Source organism: Melospiza melodia, chromosome 1, assembly GCF_035770615.1.
Source record: "Melospiza melodia melodia isolate bMelMel2 chromosome 1, bMelMel2.pri, whole genome shotgun sequence".
Taxonomy (NCBI): domain Eukaryota; kingdom Metazoa; phylum Chordata; class Aves; order Passeriformes; family Passerellidae; genus Melospiza; species Melospiza melodia.
Genome location: NC_086194.1, coordinates 78,534,214 through 78,551,530, shown reverse-complemented (window position 1 = coordinate 78,551,530; position 17,317 = coordinate 78,534,214).

Below are 17,317 nucleotides of genomic sequence, written 5' to 3'. Positions count from 1 at the left end.
TCAACTAGTCTTTGTTTTAGCTACGATTACCTATGTTTTATAAGATTGGATAGAATGCTTGTCAGGATGTGTTTTCTGTGTCTGATTGGCTGAATTCTAGTCTGAGATGATTTTATGTATTGCTGTATGAGCCCTGTTGAAGGAGACATTTTTTGGTGTGGATCAGTGAGCTGTCATGTCTCCATTTTGTATTTTGAGACTGATGTGCTGGAAATAAAAGCAAAAATCTCTTCACTGGTCTGGTTACCATGTTATCCATATTTGGATATTTTGCCGCGACCTAGTGGGTTCCTTTTTTAAGGCGTGGGCTCCTGACACTATTGGACTTATACCTGTCCCGTCCCCCGCATATTGGTGCCTCGTGTCAGGACGTAGAATAGAAGAAAAACAAAGAAAAATCGTGGAAGTACCAGCTGCGGAGACCCAAGTGTTAACAAGGAGCACACTGTATCATCTCTCCCGCCGAAGCCAAGAAAATTGTAAGTAACTTATCTCGGGAGAGCGCTTGGGTGACGTTGGGAGGCAAAATAGAGAAAAAGAAAATTATTACAAGAACACAAAAATGGGAACGAATTTATCAAAAGTTGAATGGGATGTTTTTCATCATTTAGAGACAATGTTACAAGAAAAAGGTCACTCTGAAATTTCAAAAACTGAGCTTAAAATCTTACTTATCTGGGTTAAAGCGAATACGCAAGATTTAAATCTGCAGTCTGCTTTTACTTTTCATTTTTGGGATCAGATAAACTGGAGAATCTATAATCTAGTCTCTCTCAAAAAAGATGAAAGCTTAAGAGAACTTATGCCGGTTTGTAGAGCGCTGTTGGAGTGCTGTTTTAAACAAACGGATAATAATAAGATCAACTTGGACTCAGAAAACAAAGCTTCTGGTTCTGTCTCATTAAATTCCAGTAAACCGGAGACTGTGTGAGTATCGGAGAATGTTACAAGTGTTGTTGCAAATGCTGAAAGTATTGCTTTGAACTCTGTTGACCAAAATCTTTCTTCTCTCTCTCTGGGAAAAAATGAGACTCTTTTGGACTTTTCTTTGCGTTGTTCTGTTAATGTAAAAATATGTGACTCTTGTAAGGGGGATGGAACAAAGTGTGTAAAAGATGGAAATGAAAAAGTGACTGTACTTCTTAAAATTGTTTGTGCAGGGACACTGAAACCTGAATTGGATTCTGTTGGGCCTGGGGTGGAGGCTGAGGTGGCTGCTTCCACTCGGGAAATTGTGGTTCCGGGGAACTCTTTTTCAGTTAAGCAAAAACATGGTTGTTCTGGTGTTTGTCAATCTATAGATACAGAGAAAGAAAAATTGGCTTTAAGGGTGGAGTCCTTTGAAAGGACGAGATGGAAGAAACTCGCAACTGTGTTGTTGCTGAAATTCAAAAAGCTGGACTTGAAATCTCTGCAACCAAAATTCAACAAGTTTCACCTTAGAAGTACCTGGGATGGAAGATGACTGAGACAACAAGAAGACCACAGAAAATTCAGATCCGAACCAGAGTCAACAACCTACAAGAGTTACAACAACTTCTAGGAGAAATCAACTGGGTCAGACCGATGTTGGGAATCACCAATGATGAACTGAGTCCGCTCTTCCATTTGCTGAGAGGAAGTTGCGACATCACTTTGCCAAGAACTTTAACCCCTGAAGCTCGTGCTGCTCTCGACAAAGTCACAGAAGCTCTTCAAAAAAGACAAGCTCATCGCTGCGTTCCTGAAAATCCTTTCTTTCTTGCAATCTTAGGAGAGAAGATGCAGCTTTGTGCTCTCATTTTCCAGTGGGATGCCACAGAACAAGATCCTTTGTTAATAATGGAATGGGTTTTTCCTCCCTACAGGTTTTCAAAGACCATTTGCTCAGTTTTAGACATGATTGCATACATTATAATTAAGGCTAGAACCAGACTGTTAACTTTGGCAGGTCAAGAATGTTCAGTTATCTATTTGCCATTGAAAAATGATTATTTCAATTGGGCAATGCAAAATTCTGATGATTTACAATATGCATTCTTAGGTTTTCCAGGTGTTTGTTCCATACACTCTCCAGCTCACAAACTACTGCAAGCAAAATTGAGTTTCAGAGAAAAACCTAAATTAAGTGAAGAACCTTTACATGCTGTGACTCTCTTCACTGATGGCTCTGGTAAAAGCCACAAGTCCGTTGTGACTTGGTTTAATCAAAAGACTGATGTTTGGGAATCTGATATTCAAACAGTAGAGGGATCCCCTCAAATTGTTGAGCTTGCTGCAGTAGTTTGAGCTTTTCAGCTGTTTCCTCAGCCTTTTAATTTGGTCACAGATTCTGCTTATGTTGCTAATGTAGTCAGGAGAATAAAAGGTTCCATTTTAAAGGATGTTAGTAATGAAACTTTACATCGTTGGCTTTCATGTCTTTTTATAACTTTGCAATATAGAACTAATCCATATTTTGTTTCTCACATTAGGGCGCATTCTTCACTTCCTGGACTTTTACTGGAAGGAAATGCAAGAGCGGACAAGCTGACAATGGTCATTTCTAACACATTGCCAAATATTTTTGAACAAGCAAAATTGAGTCATGCCTTTTTCCACCAAAATGCACAAGCACTCATGCGAACGTTCCAAATCACTAAAAGTCAAGCTAAAGCTATCATTCATACTTGCCCTGACTGTCAATTGGTACAACCTCCTGTTTCTACAGGAGCAATCAACCCCCGAGGCTTACAAAGCCTACAGTTGTGGCAAACAGGTGTTACTAAATAGCCTTCTTTTGGTAAATTTAAAAATATTCATGTTTCCATAGACACGTTCTCTGGTGCAGTTTTTGCTTCCCTTCACACAGGTGAAACTGGCAGCCATGCCTGTCATCATTTCCTGCAAGCTTTTGCTTCATTGGGTATACCCCAAGAAGTAAAAACTGACAATGGTCCCGCATACATATCTCAAAAATTGGCCACATTTTTAAATGAATGGGGTGTTCGACACATTTTTGGTATTCCCCACTCTCCCACAAGCCAAGCAATCATTGAAAGAACACATCAAACCTTAAAACGCATATTAGATCAACAGAGAGGGGGAACGGAAATCACCCCACAGATGAGACTGAGTAAGGCTTTGTATGGTTTTAATTTTCTAAATAGTTCAAGTACAGAACCAGATCCACCAATCTTTAGACACTTTTCAAATAGCACCCAGGCAAAACTGAAAGAACATCCTCCTCTTCTAATTAGAAACCCTGACTCTGGACAGATGGAAGGCCCGTTTCAATTAATAACGTGGGGCAAAGGGTATGCTTCTATTTCCACAGGTGCTGGAAGAATTAAGTGGGTTCCTGCCAAAAACGTCAAACCGTATCGCACTTCAGAACCTGTTGTCGAGCCTAGAACTGAGGAAGCGAGTACGCAGACGTGGACCGAATGGAAGGATCCCGGGTCTCGCCTGACGCCTCTTGTGCCTGACGTTCTTTGTGCATCGGTGGAACCCATGAACTCTGATTTTGTGCCAATGTTATTTATGAGCATACGAATTGAATGCTGAATGTTTGTTTAACGAAGCAAATTTTTGGCTGAAAATTTAGGTTATTGTTTTTGTTTAGAAAGAATTCTGCCAAAACTTAGTTCTTGAAAGAGATGGGGCAGAATCAAATGGTATACTTGTTTTGCTTGATTTTAATTGTTTTGTGTCGTGCAGATTTGCCTGTGGATCAACTGAAAATGAATGTTTGGGTGACCTTAGCCAAGGCTGCCGGATCGGATACTATATGTCTGTCTAATTCGGAACCAGAAAAGCCTTTCTCAACCTGTTTGGTGGGTGTGCCAGTGAAAGAGTTTCCTTTGGTCAGAAAAGAATCCAATGGTAAACCAGGTGGAATTGACAATGGAAACAGTCCTTCCTTCAGTTGGAACATTTGTTTGAAAAAACTTCTCAGGGCAGCAAATGTTTCAAACAGTTGGGATGTGTTTCTGGAGACGGACCAATATCCAGGGCAATTGCCAAAAGGGTATTGGATCATTTGCGGAGACAGAGGTTGGCAAGGCATTCCAGCCCACCTTGAAGGTGGCCCTTGTAGCATTGGTATGCTTACCATAATTGCCCCCACTGCCAAAGCAGTGATGAAAAAGAAACAAAGGAAAAGAAGAGCTGTTCCTCATTATGATGAGAACTGTCAGAGTGATTTTATGCCTTGGAATGCCGCCAGAAGGCTTTCAGCAGGTATATTTCTACCCCAATTGGCTTCAGCTGTGGCATTGAGACAATTAGATCGAGTTGGATGTTGGCTGAGCAAACAAGCTAATGCCACATCCTCCGCAATCAGTGATATGTTGACCGATGTTGATAGTATTAGACATGCTACTCTTCAAAACAGAGCAGCCATTGATTTTCTCTTACTGGCACAAGGACATGGTTGTGAGGAATTTGAAGGATTGTGTTGTATGAATTTGTCTGATCATTCTGAATCCATTCGCAAAAGCATTCAAAAATTAAAGGATCTGACAGCCCAAATTAAAGAAGATGGAGGTTCCTGGTTGGATGATTTGTTTCAAAATTGGAGTTTTGCACCTTGGCTAAGGCAACTTTGCAAGATAGGTCTTTACATATTAGGTGTTCTAATACTGATATTGATAGTGGCACCTTGTATACTCTGTTGTCTTCGGCGAATGATGAACAAAACAGTCCGAGAAGTTTTTGTCATTCAAGCAGGAGAACTAGGAAGTAGAAGCACAGAGAGTGTACGAAATCTCACGAAAGCAGTAGATGAGGGTATTGACATGAACGAAGGTTTTGAATTAAGGCCTTGGAATCGACCAGAGTTTTTTGAACGATGCCTTGTGACTGTTGCCAAACGTGATTCATATCTCTCTTTCAGGGATTGGGTCTTCACAGCATGAAGTTGCTGTGCCGTAATATAGCAATGCTTCAGTTTAGTGAAAATAGGTCTTCAGCAGATAATAAGCAGAAATTTTGCAATAGAGCTATGAAACGCAAATAGCAAGCGACAAGAAAATGAAAGCTTCTGGGTCAAACAGAGAGGGGGAAATGTTGGAATCCATAAGGTTAGAGGATTTTTAGGAAATGGTTACAAAGAAGTATGTAGGCCTTAGACTGGAGTTTTGTTAGCATTGCAGAAAAGTTTCCCATGCAAGCAGAAAAAGTTTTCCATGCAAGCAGAAAAGTTTCCCAAGCTGTAGACGTGACAAATAACAATAGGCTTCTGTAGAATTGGCTTTAGGATGGCAACAAGCTTATTTAATGTATATCTTTAGAAGGTTAGCATGAATAGAACTCTGTTCTTTGTCTCTTATCAACTAGTCTTTGTTTTAGCTACGATTACCTATGTTTTATAAGATTGGATAGAATGCTTGTCAGGATGTGTTTTCTGTGTCTGATTGGCTGAATTCTAGTCTGAGATGATTTTATGTATTGCTGTATGAGCCCTGTTGAAGGAGACATTTTTTGGTGTGGATCAGTGAGCTGTCATGTCTCCATTTTGTATTTTGAGACTGATGTGCTGGAAATAAAAGCAAAAATCTCTTCACTGGTCTGGTTACCATGTTATCCATATTTGGATATTTTGCCGCGACCTAGTGGGTTCCTTTTTTAAGGCGTGGGTTCCTGACACTATTGGACTTATACCTGTCCCGTCCCCCGCATATTGGTGCCTCGTGTCAGGACGTAGAATAGAAGAAAAACAAAGAAAAATCGTGGAAGTACCAGCTGCGGAGACCCAAGTGTTAACAAGGAGCACACTGTATCATCTCTCCCGCCGAAGCCAAGAAAATTGTAAGTAACTTATCTCGGGAGAGCGCTTGGGTGACGTTGGGAGGCAAAATAGAGAAAAAGAAAATTATTACAAGAACACAAAAATGGGAACGAATTTATCAAAAGTTGAATGGGATGTTTTTCATCATTTAGAGACAATGTTACAAGAAAAAGGTCACTCTGAAATTTCAAAAACTGAGCTTAAAATCTTACTTATCTGGGTTAAAGCGAATACGCAAGATTTAAATCTGCAGTCTGCTTTTACTTTTCATTTTTGGGATCAGATAAACTGGAGAATCTATAATCTAGTCTCTCTCAAAAAAGATGAAAGCTTAAGAGAACTTACGCCGGTTTGTAGAGCGCTGTTGGAGTGCTGTTTTAAACAAACGGATAATAATAAGATCAACTTGGACTCAGAAAACAAAGCTTCTGGTTCTGTCTCATTAAATTCCAGTAAACCGGAGACTGTGTGAGTATCGGAGAATGTTACAAGTGTTGTTGCAAATGCTGAAAGTATTGCTTTGAACTCTGTTGACCAAAATCTTTCTTCTCTCTCTCTGGGAAAAAATGAGACTCTTTTGGACTTTTCTTTGCGTTGTTCTGTTAATGTAAAAATATGTGACTCTTGTAAGGGAGATGGAACAAAGTGTGTAAAAGATGGAAATGAAAAAGTGACTGTACTTCTTAAAATTGTTTGTGCAGGGACACTGAAACCTGAATTGGATTCTGTTGGGCCTGGGGTGGAGGCTGAGGTGGCTGCTTCCACTCGGGAAATTGTGGTTCCGGGGAACTCTTTTTCAGTTAAGCAAAAACATGGTTGTTCTGGTGTTTGTCAATCTATAGATACAGAGAAAGAAAAATTGGCTTTAAGGGTGGAGTCCTTTGAAAGGACGAGATGGAAGAAACTCGCAACTGTGTTGTTGCTGAAATTCAAAAAGCTGGACTTGAAATCTCTGCAACCAAAATTCAACAAGTTTCACCTTAGAAGTACCTGGGATGGAAGATGACTGAGACAACAAGAAGACCACAGAAAATTCAGATCCGAACCAGAGTCAACAACCTACAAGAGTTACAACAACTTCTAGGAGAAATCAACTGGGTCAGACCGATGTTGGGAATCACCAATGATGAACTGAGTCCGCTCTTCCATTTGCTGAGAGGAAGTTGCGACATCACTTTGCCAAGAACTTTAACCCCTGAAGCTCGTGCTGCTCTCGACAAAGTCACAGAAGCTCTTCAAAAAAGACAAGCTCATCGCTGCGTTCCTGAAAATCCTTTCTTTCTTGCAATCTTAGGAGAGAAGATGCAGCTTTGTGCTCTCATTTTCCAGTGGGATGCCACAGAACAAGATCCTTTGTTAATAATGGAATGGGTTTTTCCTCCCTACAGGTTTTCAAAGACCATTTGCTCAGTTTTAGACATGATTGCATACATTATAATTAAGGCTAGAACCAGACTGTTAACTTTGGCAGGTCAAGAATGTTCAGTTATCTATTTGCCATTGAAAAATGATTATTTCAATTGGGCAATGCAAAATTCTGATGATTTACAATATGCATTCTTAGGTTTTCCAGGTGTTTGTTCCATACACTATCCAGCTCACAAACTACTGCAAGCAAAATTGAGTTTCAGAGAAAAACCTAAATTAAGTGAAGAACCTTTACATGCTGTGACTCTCTTCACTGATGGCTCTGGTAAAAGCCACAAGTCCGTTGTGACTTGGTTTAATCAAAAGACTGATGTTTGGGAATCTGATATTCAAACAGTAGAGGGATCCCCTCAAATTGTTGAGCTTGCTGCAGTAGTTTGAGCTTTTCAGCTGTTTCCTCAGCCTTTTAATTTGGTCACAGATTCTGCTTATGTTGCTAATGTAGTCAGGAGAATAGAAGGTTCCATTTTAAAGGATGTTAGTAATGAAACTTTACATCGTTGGCTTTCATGTCTTTTTATAACTTTGCAATATAGAACTAATCCATATTTTGTTTCTCACATTAGGGCGCATTCTTCACTTCCTGGATTTGTAGTGGAAGGAAATGCAAGAGCGGACAAGCTGACAATGGTCATTTCTAACACATTGCCAAATATTTTTGAACAAGCAAAATTGAGTCATGCCTTTTTCCACCAAAATGCACAAGCACTCATGCGAACGTTCCAAATCACTAAAAATCAAGCTAAAGCTATCATTCATACTTGCCCTGACTGTCAATTGGTACAACCTCCTGTTTCTACAGGAGCAATCAACCCCCGAGGCTTACAAAGCCTACAGTTGTGGCAAACAGGTGTTACTAAATAGCCTTCTTTTGGTAAATTTAAAAATATTCATGTTTCCATAGACACGTTCTCTGGTGCAGTTTTTGCTTCCCTTCACACAGGTGAAACTGGCAGCCATGCCTGTCATCATTTCCTGCAAGCTTTTGCTTCATTGGGTATACCCCAAGAAGTAAAAACTGACAATGGTCCCGCATACATATCTCAAAAATTGGCCACATTTTTAAATGAATGGGGTGTTCGACACATTTTTGGTATTCCCCACTCTCCCACAAGCCAAGCAATCATTGAAAGAACACATCAAACCTTAAAACGCATATTAGATCAACAGAGAGGGGGAACGGAAATCACCCCACAGATGAGACTGAGTAAGGCTTTGTATGGTTTTAATTTTCTAAATAGTTCAAGTACAGAACCAGATCCACCAATCTTTAGACACTTTTCAAATAGCACCCAGGCAAAACTGAAAGAACATCCTCCTCTTCTAATTAGAAACCCTGACTCTGGACAGATGGAAGGCCCGTTTCAATTAATAACGTGGGGCAAAGGGTATGCTTCTATTTCCACAGGTGCTGGAAGAATTAAGTGGGTTCCTGCCAAAAACGTCAAACCATATCGCACTTCAGAACCTGTTGTCGAGCCTAGAACTGAGGAAGCGAGTACGCAGACGTGGACCGAATGGAAGGATCCCGGGTCTCGCCTGACGCCTCTTGTGCCTGACATTCTTTGTGCATCGGTGGAACCCATGAACTCTGATTTTGTGCCAATGTTATTTATGAGCATACGAATTGAATGCTGAATGTTTGTTTAACGAAGCAAATTTTTGGCTGAAAATTTAGGTTGTTGTTTTTGTTTAGAAAGAATTCTGCCAAAACTTAGTTCTTGAAAGAGATGGGGCAGAATCAAATGGTATACTTGTTTTGCTTGATTTTAATTGTTTTGTGTCGTGCAGATTTGCCTGTGGATCAACTGAAAATGAATGTTTGGGTGACCTTAGCCAAGGCTGCCGGATCGGATACTATATGTCTGTCTAATTCGGAACCAGAAAAGCCTTTCTCAACCTGTTTGGTGGGTGTGCCAGTGAAAGAGTTTCCTTTGGTCAGAAAAGAATCCAATGGTAAACCAGGTGGAATTGACAATGGAAACAGTCCTTCCTTCAATTGGAACATTTGTTTGAAAAAACTTCTCAGGGCAGCAAATGTTTCAAACAGTTGGGATGTGTTTCTGGAGACGGACCAATATCCAGGGCAATTGCCAAAAGGGTATTGGATCATTTGCGGAGACAGAGGTTGGCAAGGCATTCCAGCCCACCTTGAAGGTGGCCCTTGTAGCATTGGTATGCTTACCATAATTGCCCCCACTGCCAAAGCAGTGATGAAAAAGAAACAAAGGAAAACAAGAGCTGTTCCTCATTATGATGAGAACTGTCAGAGTGATTTTATGCCTTGGAATGCTGCCAGAAGGCTTTCAGCAGGTATATTTCTACCCCAATTGGCTTCAGCTGTGGCATTGAGACAATTAGATCGAGTTGGATGTTGGCTGAGCAAACAAGCTAATGCCACATCCTCCGCAATCAGTGATATGTTGACCGATGTTGATAGTATTAGACATGCTACTCTTCAAAACAGAGCAGCCATTGATTTTCTCTTACTGGCACAAGGACATGGTTGTGAGGAATTTGAAGGATTGTGTTGTATGAATTTGTCTGATCATTCTGAATCCATTCACAAAAGCATTCAAAAATTAAAGGATCTGACAGCCCAAATTAAAGAAGATGGAGGTTCCTGGTTGGATGATTTGTTTCAAAATTGGAGTTTTGCACCTTGGCTAAGGCAACTTTGCAAGATAGGTCTTTACATATTAGGTGTTCTAATACTGATATTGATAGTGGCACCTTGTATACTCTGTTGTCTTCGGCGAATGATGAACAAAACAGTCCGAGAAGTTTTTGTCATTCAAGCAGGAGAACTAGGAAGTAGAAGCACAGAGAGTGTACGAAATCTCACGAAAGCAGTAGATGAGGGTATTGACATGAACGAAGGTTTTGAATTAAGGCCTTGGAATCGACCAGAGTTTTTTGAACGATGCCTTGTGACTGTTGCCAAACGTGATTCATATCTCTCTTTCAGGGATTGGGTCTTCACAGCATGAAGTTGCTGTGCCATAATATAGCAATGCTTCAGTTTAGTGAAAATAGGTCTTCAGCAGATAATAAGCAGAAATTTTGCAATAGAGCTATGAAACGCAAATAGCAAGCGACAAGAAAATGAAAGCTTCTGGGTCAAACAGAGAGGGGGAAATGTTGGAATCCATAAGGTTAGAGGATTTTTAAGAAATGGTTACAAAGAAGTATGTAGGCCTTAGACTGGAGTTTTGTTAGCATTGCAGAAAAGTTTCCCATGCAAGCAGAAAAAGTTTTCCATGCAAGCAGAAAAGTTTCCCAAGCTGTAGACGTGACAAATAACAATAGGCTTCTGTAGAATTGGCTTTAGGATGGCAACAAGGTTATTTAATGTATATCTTTAGAAGGTTAGCATGAATAGAACTCTGTTCTTTGTCTCTTATCAACTAGTCTTTGTTTTAGCTACGATTACCTATGTTTTATAAGATTGGATAGAATGCTTGTCAGGATGTGTTTTCTGTGTCTGATTGGCTGAATTCTAGTCTGAGATGATTTTATGTATTGCTGTATGAGCCCTGTTGAAGGAGACATTTTTTGGTGTGGATCAGTGAGCTGTCATGTCTCCATTTTGTATTTTGAGACTGATGTGCTGGAAATAAAAGCAAAAATCTCTTCACTGGTCTGGTTACCATGTTATCCATATTTGGATATTTTGCCGCGACCTAGTGGGTTCCTTTTTTAAGGCGTGGGCTCCTGACACCATTGGACTTATACCTGTCCCGTCCCCCGCATATTGGTGCCTCGTGTCAGGACGTAGAATAGAAGAAAAACAAAGAAAAATCGTGGAAGTACCAGCTGCGGAGACCCAAGTGTTAACAAGGAGCACACTGTATCATCTCTCCCGCCGAAGCCAAGAAAATTGTAAGTAACTTATCTCAGGAGAGCGCTTGGGTGACGTTGGGAGGCAAAATAGAGAAAAAGAAAATTATTACAAGAACACAAAAATGGGAACGAATTTATCAAAAGTTGAATGGGATGTTTTTCATCATTTAGAGACAATGTTACAAGAAAAAGGTCACTCTGAAATTTCAAAAACTGAGCTTAAAATCTTACTTATCTGGGTTAAAACGAATACGCAAGATTTAAATCTGCAGTCTGCTTTTACTTTTCATTTTTGGGATCAGATAAACTGGAGAATCTATAATCTAGTCTCTCTCAAAAAAGATGAAAGCTTAAGAGAACTTACGCCGGTTTGTAGAGCGCTGTTGGAGTGCTGTTTTAAACAAACGGATAATAATAAGATCAACTTGGACTCAGAAAACAAAGCTTCTGGTTCTGTCTCATTAAATTCCAGTAAACCGGAGACTGTGTGAGTATCGGAGAATGTTACAAGTGTTGTTGCAAATGCTGAAAGTATTGCTTTGAACTCTGTTGACCAAAATCTTTCTTCTCTCTCTCTGGGAAAAAATGAGACTCTTTTGGACTTTTCTTTGCGTTGTTCTGTTAATGTAAAAATATGTGACTCTTGTAAGGGGTATGGAACAAAGTGTTAAAAGATGGAAATGAAAAAGTGACTGTACTTCTTAAAATTGTTTGTGCAGGGACACTGAAACTTGAATTGGATTCTGTTGGGCCTGGGGTGGAGGCTGAGGTGGCTGCTTCCACTCGGGAAATTGTGGTTCCGGGGAACTCTTTTTCAGTTAAGCAAAAACATGGTTGTTCTGGTGTTTGTCAATCTATAGATACAGAGAAAGAAAAATTGGCTTTAAGGGTGGAGTCCTTTGAAAGGAAGAGATGGAAGAAACTCGCAACTGTGTTGTTGCTGAAATTCAAAAAGCTGGACTTGAAATCTCTGCAATGAAAATTCAAAAAGTTTCACCTTAGAAGTACCTGGGATGGAAGATGACTGAGACAACAAGAAGACCACAGAAAATTCAGATCCGAACCAGAGTCAACAACCTACAAGAGTTACAACAACTTCTAGGAGAAATCAACTGGGTCAGACCGATGTTGGGAATCACCAATGATGAACTGAGTCCGCTCTTCCATTTGCTGAGAGGAAGTTGCGACATCACTTTGCCAAGAACTTTAACCCCTGAAGCTCGTGCTGCTCTCGACAAAGTCACAGAAGCTCTTCAAAAAAGACAAGCTCATCGCCGCGTTCCTGAAAATACTTTCTTTCTTGCAATCTTAGGAGAGAAGATGCAGCTTTGTGCTCTCATTTTCCAGTGGGATGCCACAGAACAAGATCCTTTGTTAATAATGGAATGGGTTTTTCCTCCCTATAGGTTTTCAAAGACGATTTGCTCAGTTTAGAAATGATTGCATACATTATAATTAAGGCTAGAACCAGATTGTTAACTTTGGCAGGTCAAGAATGTTCAGTTATCTATTTGCCATTGAAAAATGATTATTTCAATAATCAAAAACCCATTCCATTATTAACAAAGGATCTTGTTCTGTGGCATCCCACTGGAAAATGAGACCAGAAAGCCGCATCTTCTCTCCTAAGATTGCAAGAAAGAAAGGATTTTCAGGAACGCGGCGATGAGCTTGTCTTTTTTGAAGAGCTTCTGTGACTTTGTCGAGAGCAGCACGAGCTTCAGGGGTTAAAGTTCTTGGCAAAGTGATGTCGCAACTTCCTCTCAGCAAATGGAAGAGCGGACTCAGTTCATCATTGGTGATTCCCAACATCGGTCTGACCCAGTTGATTTCTCCTAGAAGTTGTTGTAACTCTTGTAGGTTGTTGACTCTGGTTCGGATCTGAATTTTCTGTGGTATTATTGTCGTCTTCCATCGTCTTCCATCCCAGGTACTTCTAAGGTGAAACTTGTTGAATTTTGGTTGCAGAGATTTCAAGTCCAGCTTTTTGAATTTCAGCAACAACACAGTTGCGAGTTTCTTCCATCTCGTCCTTTCAAAGGACTCCACCCTTAAAGCCAATTTTTCTTTCTCTGTATCTATAGATTGACAAACACCAGAACAACCATGTTTTTGCTTAACTGAAAAAGAGTTCCCCGGAACCACAATTTCCCGAGTGGAAGCAGCCACCTCAGCCTCCACCCCAGGCCCAACAGAATCCAATTCAGGTTTCAGTGTCCCTGCACAAACAATTTTAGGAAGTACAGTCACTTTTTCATTTCCATCTTTTACACACTTTGTTCCATCCCCCTTACAAGAGTCACATATTTTTACATTAACAGAACAACGCAAAGAAAAGTCCAAAAGAGTCTCATTTTTTCCCAGAGAGAGAGAAGAAAGATTTTGTTCAACAGAGTTCAAAGCAATACTTTCAGCATTTGCAACAACACTTGTAACATTCTCCGATACTCACACAGTCTCCGGTTTACTGGAATTTAATGAGACAGAACCAGAAGCTTTGTTTTCTGAGTCCAAGTTGATCTTATTATTTTCCGTTTGTTTAAAACAGTGCTCCAACAGCGCTCTACAAACCGGCATAAGTTCTCTTAAGCTTTCATCTTTTTTGAGAGAGACTAGATTATAGATTCTCCAGTTTATCTGATCCCAAAAATGAAAAGTAAAAGCAGACTGCAGATTTAAATCTTGCGTATTCGCTTTAACCCAGATAAGTAAGTTTTTAAGCTCAGTTTTTGAAATTTCAGAGTGACCTTTTTCTTGTAACATTGTCTCTAAATGATGAAAAACATCCCATTCAACTTTTGATAAATTCGTTCCCATTTTTGTGTTCTTGTAATAATTTTCTTTTTCTCTATTTTGCCTCCCAACGTCACCCAAGCGCTCTCCTGAGATAAGTTACTTACAATTTTCTTGGCTTCGGCGGGAGAGATGATACAGTGTGCTCCTTGTTAACACTTGGGTCTCCGCAGCTGGTACTTCCACGATTTTTCTTTGTTTTTCTTCTATTCTACGTCCTGACACGAGGCACCAATATGCGGGGGACGGGACAGGTATAAGTCCAATAGTGTCAGGAACCCACGCCTTAAAAAAGGAACCCACTAGGCCGTGGCAAAATATCCAAATATGGATAACATGGTAACCAGACCAGTGAAGAGATTTTTGCTTTTATTTCCAGCACATCAGTCTCAAAATACAAAATGGAGACATGACAGCTCACTGATCCACACCAAAAAATGTCTCCTTCAACAGGGCTCATACAGCAATACATAAAATCATCTCAGACTAGAATTCAGCCAATCAGACACAGAAAACACATCTTGACAAGCATTCTATCCAATCTTATAAAACATAGGTAATCGTAGCTAAAACAAAGACTAGTTGATAAGAGACAAAGAACAGAGTTCTATTCATGCTAACCTTCTAAAGATATACATTAAATAAGCTTGTTGCCATCCTAAAGCCAATTCTACAGAAGCCTATTGTTATTTGTCACGTCTACAGCTTGGGAAACTTTTCTGCTTGCATGGAAAACTTTTTCTGCTTGCATGGGAAACTTTTCTGCAATGCTAACAAAACTCCAGTCTAAGGCCTACATACTTCTTTGTAACCATTTCTTAAAAATCCTCTAACCTTATGGATTCCAACATTTCCCCCTCTCTGTTTGACCCAGAAGCTTTCATTTTCTTGTCGCTTGCTATTTGCGTTTCATAGCTCTATTGCAAAATTTCTGCTTATTATCTGCTGAAGACCTATTTTCACTAAACTGAAGCATTGCTATATTATGGCACAGCAACTTCATGCTGTGAAGACCCAATCCCTGAAAGAGAGATATGAATCACGTTTGGCAACAGTCACAAGGCATCGTTCAAAAAACTCTGGTCGATTCCAAGGCCTTAATTCAAAACCTTCGTTCATGTCAATACCCTCATCTACTGCTTTCGTGAGATTTCGTACACTCTCTGTGCTTCTACTTCCTAGTTCTCCTGCTTGAATGACAAAAACTTCTCGGACTGTTTTGTTCATCATTCGCCGAAGACAACAGAGTATACAAGGTGCCACTATCAATATCAGTATTAGAACACCTAATATGTAAAGACCTATCTTGCAAAGTTGCCTTAGCCAAGGTGCAAAACTCCAATTTTGAAACAAATCATCCAACCAGGAACCTCCATCTTCTTTAATTTGGGCTGTCAGATCCTTTAATTTTTGAATGCTTTTGTGAATGGATTCAGAATGATCAGACAAATTCATACAACACAATCCTTCAAATTCCTCACAACCATGTCCTTGTGCCAGTAAGAGAAAATCAATGGCTGCTCTGTTTTGAAGAGTAGCATGTCTAATACTATCAACATCGGTCAACATATCACTGATTGCGGAGGATGTGGCATTAGCTTGTTTGCTCAGCCAACATCCAACTCGATCTAATTGTCTCAATGCCACAGCTGAAGCCAATTGGGGTAGAAATATACCTGCTGAAAGCCTTCTGGCAGCATTCCAAGGCATAAAATCACTCTGACAGTTCTCATCATAATGAGGAACAGCTCTTGTTTTCCTTTGTTTCTTTTTCATCACTGCTTTGGCAGTGGGGGCAATTATGGTAAGCATACCAATGCTACAAGGGCCACCTTCAAGGTGGGCTGGAATGCCTTGCCAACCTCTGTCTCCGCAAATGATCCAATACCCTTTTGGCAATTGCCCTGGATATTGGTCCGTCTCCAGAAACACATCCCAACTGTTTGAAACATTTGCTGCCCTGAGAAGTTTTTTCAAACTAATGTTCCAATTGAAGGAAGGACTGTTTCCATTGTCAATTCCACCTGGTTTACCATTGGATTCTTTTCTGACCAAAGGAAACTCTTTCACTGGCACACCAACCAAACAGGTTGAGAAAGGCTTTTCTGGTTCCGAATTAGACAGACATATAGTATCCGATCCGGCAGCCTTGGCTAAGGTCACCCAAACATTCGTTTTTCGTTGATCCACAGGCAAATCTGCACGACATAAAACAATTAACATCAAGCAAAACAAGTATACCATTTGATTCTGCCCCATCTCTTTCAAGAACTAAGTTTTGGCAGAATTCTTTCTAAACAAAAACAACAACCTAAATTTTCAGCCAAAAATTTGCTTCGTTAAACAAACATTCAGCATTCAATTCGTATACTCATAAATAACATTGGCACAAAATCAGAGTTCATGGGTTCCACCGATGCACAAAGAATGTCAGGCACAAGAGGCGTCAGGCGAGACCCGGGATCCTTCCATTCGGTCCACGTCTGCGTACTCGCTTCCTCAGTTCTAGGCTCGACAACAGGTTCTGAAGTGCAATACGGTTTGACGTTTTTGGCAGGAACCCACTTAATTCTTCCAGCACCTGTGGAAATAGAAGCATACCCTTTGCCCCACGTTATTAATTGAAACGGGCCTTCCATCTGTCCAGAGTCAGGGTTTCTAATTAGAAGAGGAGGATGTTCTTTCAGTTTTGCCTGGGTGCTATTTGAAAAGTGTCTAAAGATTGGTGGATCTGGTTCTGTACTTGAACTATTTAGAAAATTAAAACCATACAAAGCCTTACTCAGTCTCATCTGTGGGGTGATTTCCGTTCCCCCTCTCTGTTGATCTAATATGCGTTTTAAGGTTTGATGTGTTCTTTCAATGATTGCTTGGCTTGTGGGAGAGTGGGGAATACCAAAAATGTGTCGAACACCCCATTCATTTAAAAATGTGGCCAATTTTTGAGATATGTATGCGGGACCATTGTCAGTTTTTACTTCTTGGGGTATACCCAATGAAGCAAAAGCTTGCAGGAAATGATGACAGGCATGGCTGCCAGTTTCACCTGTGTGAAGGGAAGCAAAAACTGCACCAGAGAACGTGTCTATGGAAACATGAATATTTTTAAATTTACCAAAAGAAGGCTATTTAGTAACACCTGTTTGCCACAACTGTAGGCTTTGTAAGCCTCGGGGGTTGATTGCTCCTGTAGAAACAGGAGATTGTACCAATTGACAGTCAGGGCAAGTATGAATGATAGCTTTAGCTTGACTTTTAGTGATTTGGAACATTCGCATGAGTGCTTGTGCATTTTGGTGGAAAAAGGCATGACTCAATTTTGCTTGTTCAAAAATATTTGGCAATGTGTTAGAAATGACCATTGTCAGCTTGTCCGCTCTTGCATTTCCTTCCACTACAAATCCAGGAAGTGAAGAATGCGCCCTAATGTGAGAAACAAAATATGGATTAGTTCTATATTGCAAAGTTATAAAAAGACATGAAAGCCAACGATGTAAAGTTTCA